General features: G+C 41.8%; 1 pseudogene; it reads left to right on the top strand.

The window, feature by feature from the left end:
* Window positions 1–988: 988 nt before the first annotated feature.
* On the top strand, window positions 989–1,924 carry LOC112818767 (olfactory receptor 7A17-like; annotated as a pseudogene).
* Window positions 1,925–4,094: the final 2,170 nt, after the last annotated feature.

Below are 4,094 nucleotides of genomic sequence, written 5' to 3'. Positions count from 1 at the left end.
GTAATACTTCATGACCAAAAAGTGTGTAAACGATGGAGGCATTTGTGAAAAGCAGAGAAAACGCACCCAAATCTGTTCAATGGTGAAAATAACTCATTTACTCACAGGAAGGAACAGTGCTATAAGCTTCCTACATGTAGTGACCAATGCTGTATCCACCCTAGGAGGATGGGTACTGCTGTCCCCACTCTCTGAGTGAGGATATTCCCATTTGGAATGGATTGATTGTCTCTCCCACATTCCAACATTGTGGATGTGGTAGATCTGATGTTCAAAACCTGGTTTTCTGATACAAAAATTTGGCACTTCAAATCATTCAGAAAAGTCTTTTATTATTTCATCTTTAAAAATCCCCTTCTATTGTTCTACATTGTGTACTACAGTGTGTATTTTCTGTTGTCAATTGCAGGTTTATTCCCTTTGCACATTTTTCTAGAGGGATATTCAATCAGTTAAATGTCTGACATCATAAAAAGACCACTCTTTTCTTGTTTAGATACACTGTTATTTTTCTGCTTTGTTAATAATTCTGGGCAGCAAGGGCATGTGGCAGGGGCTGGAAGGCTGCCAGAACTGGGGAAGCTTTCTGCTCATCACAGTGTCTCAGGAATCCCTTGCGGTTATTAGATCTCTGTGACCTCTCATGTCCATTTCTTTCCTGCATTTTATGAACCTCCTTTTTTTTTAAGATTTTATTTATTTATTTGACAGAGAGAGACACAGCGAGAGAGGGAACACAAGCAGGGGGAATGGGAGAGGGAGAAGCAGGCTTCCCACCTAGCAGGGAGCTTGATGTGGGGCTGGATCCCAGTACCCTGGGATCATGACCTGAGTGGAAGGCAGACGCTTGACGACTGAACCACCCAAGCGCCCCACTAACTGACATTTAAAGAAAAACTGAAAAAAAGAAAAAAAAGTAATAAATAAATAAATGAAGCCCATATAATTCAACACTTTTATGCTTTTCTTTTTCTTTCCTTGTAGTCACCACCACCACATGGAAGCAGACAATGACACAGGAATTTCAGAGTTTCTTCTTCTGGGATTATCAGAGGAACCAGAATTACAGCCCATCATATTTGGGCTTTTCCTCTGCATGTACCTAATCACTGTGCTGGGGAACCTGCTCATCATCCTGGCCGTCAGCTCAGACTCCCATCTCCACACCCCCATGTACTTCTTCCTCGCCAGCCTGTCCTTTGTAGACATCTGCTTCACCTCCACCACCATCCCCAAGATGCTGTGGAATATCCAGACTCAGAGCCAAGTCATCACCTATGCCCGCTGCCTCACACAGATTTACTTTTTCTTAATCTTTGGAGCCTGGGACGACTTTCTCCTGGCTGTGATGGCCTATGACCGCTTCGTGGCCATCTGTCACCCCCTGCACTACACAGTCATCATGAACCCCCGGTTCTGTGGACTGCTGGTTCTGATGTCCTGGGTCATCAGTGTTCTCAATTCCTTGTTATAGAGTTTAATGGTTTTGCGGCTGTCCTTCCGTGCAAAGGTTGAAATCCCCCATTTTTTCTGTGAACTCAATCAAGTAGTTGGGCAGGCCTGTTCTGACACCTTCCTTAATGACATGGTGATGAATTCCGGAATTATGTTGCTTGGTGGTGCTCCCCTGGCTGGGATCCTTTATTCCTACTCAAAGATTGTTCCCTCCATACGTAGGATATCCTCAGCTCAGGGCAAGTATAAAGCATTTTCCACCTGTGCATCTCACCTCTCTGTTGTCTCCTTATTTTTTTGTACCAGCCTAGGTCTGTACCTTAGCTCTGCTGCTCCCCAGAGCTCCCACTCAAGTGCAGTAGCCTCGGTGATGTACACTGTGGTGACGCCTATGCTGAACCCCTTCATCTACAGCCTGAGGAACAGAGACATAAAGAGGGCTCTGAAAAGAATCATGGGGTTCCAGTGATGTAAGGGGCCATCGTCCTGGGGCTGAAGAAGTGCCCATGTTTGAAGGGCTCACAGACTCAGAGCAAGGAACTGCTATTCTTTGATCAGTCTGTGGAAATAGAATCTGCTCCTTGTATATATTTTCTGGAATTTCCGTTCGTTTGAATTCAACTTCTCCATGCATTTGCTTAACTCACTTTATTAAGCTTCTGCTCTGTCTGATACACAGACAGTGTTCCCCTCTCTAGATTTTCATATGTCCCCATTGTTTTCCCAAGCCTTGGATCACAGGTCCCTGGAAATTTCTACATCTTACATGGGGCAAGTTGGATTTCTTAAAAATAATTTCTTTTTAAACCACTTAATATTGTGCCAAGTAAATTTTCTCTAGAATTCCTAAAAAATAATTATGGTTGTATTCTTCATATGGAAGAAACTACACTTGGCCAAGAGCCCTTCACATAACTTTATTGTAGAGGAGAATACAAAACAGCAGTTTTTACCTTGAGACTGTCAGTCTTTTTACATCACACCTTCACTCCTCTTCCTAATAATGTGGTCTCTAATCTTGTTCTGTTTAGGTCTCAGGTTCCTGACAGGGATGCTCTGACTGGGAAAGCCTGGACACTCCCCTGCACCCCTGTACTTGTGGACATTCCCACAGATGCTTCCCTCACCAGAGCTTCTGCTGTGGCTGCACCTGCCCTTGGGTTCTTATTGTGAATGCAAGACACAGCTCAGCATCACTCATCAGAGAACTCTAACAAGATGAGGTTTATTATCAAAGGTTCTTGTAGAGATAACCAAAAGGTCTAGGGGGCCCATTATTGGAATCCATGGACAGAGTGGCTAGGGGTTCCTAGGTTCACTCTATATTGACTAGTTTAAAACATAAGAGTGAAATTCTGGCAAGGAAAGGGAAGGCATGGTCACTAATGTCAATATCCAGTTTACCCAGGGCTTTCTGAGGAGGTTCTTCATGGCTGGGGCAGCCTGAGTGCTTATCTGGTAATAGTGTCACACACCTGAGAATGTGTTTATTCAGCATGGTTGTCTCTGAAATGGAAGCTTCGGAAATCAAAAGCTTAATGTCAGGGACTTTCTCTACAAACATGTTCCTGTGCTTTAAAACTAGTTTCCTTGTTTTATTCTATTATTCAACTATTTATTCTATTATATTCCAGAATGCCTACCATAGTCACTATTAAACACTGATGAGTAAAAAGATATCTCCGGTGGAAGTCTACATGGGAAGAAAATTTGAATAAATAGATTGACCTGATATTTTCTTAGTTTCTCTGATGACCACAAGTATGAGGATAAATTTTCTTTGGGTAAATCCAAGTAGTGGGATCCATGGATCATAGGGTAGTTCTATTTTCAATTGTTTGAGCCCCTCCACTCTGTGTCCCAAGTGGTTGCACCAGTTTGCATTCCCACCAACTGTGCAAGAGGGTTCCCCTTTCTCCACATCTTTGCCAACATCAGTTGTTTCCTGTGTGGTTAATTTTATCCATTCTGACAGGTATCAGTTGATATCTCATTGTGATTTTGATTTGTGTTTCCCTGCTGATGAGTGCCATTGACCATCTTTTCATGGGTCTGTTGATCATCTGGATGTCTTCTTTGGAGAAATGTCTACTCATGTTTCTTGTCATTTTTAATTGAATTACCATTAATTTTTTGGTATACTTTTTATATAGTTTGGATATTAATCCCTTATTGGATAGATCATTTGCAAATATCTTTTACCACTCAGTAGTTGTCTTTTTGTTTTGTTGACTGTTTCCTTTGCTGTGCAGAAGCTTTTTATTCAATGTAGCCATCTACAACACAGATGGACTTAGAGGGTATAATAATGAGGGAAATCAGTCAGTCAAAGAAAGACTGATACCATATGATTTCACCCATATGTGGAATTTAGGAAACAAAACAAACAATGAAAAAAAGAGACAAACAAAAATCTAGACTCTTCAATATTGGGAAAAAAGTGGTGGTTGCCAGAGGGGAGGTGGGTGGAGGTTGGATGAAATATGTGATGAGGATTAAGAATACACTTATTGTCATTTGCAACGACGTGGGTGGAACTGGAGGGTGTTATGCTGAGTGAAATAAGTCAATCAGAGAAAGACATGTATCATATGACCTCACTGATATGAGGAATTCTTAATCTCAGGAACAAACTGAGG

Source organism: Callorhinus ursinus, unplaced genomic scaffold (assembly GCF_003265705.2).
Source record: "Callorhinus ursinus isolate GAN/ISIS: 27379988/994484 unplaced genomic scaffold, GSC_fseal_2.0 scaffold4413, whole genome shotgun sequence".
Classification (NCBI taxonomy): Eukaryota; Metazoa; Chordata; class Mammalia; order Carnivora; family Otariidae; genus Callorhinus; species Callorhinus ursinus.
This window is presented reverse-complemented; position numbering and strand designations above follow the sequence as displayed.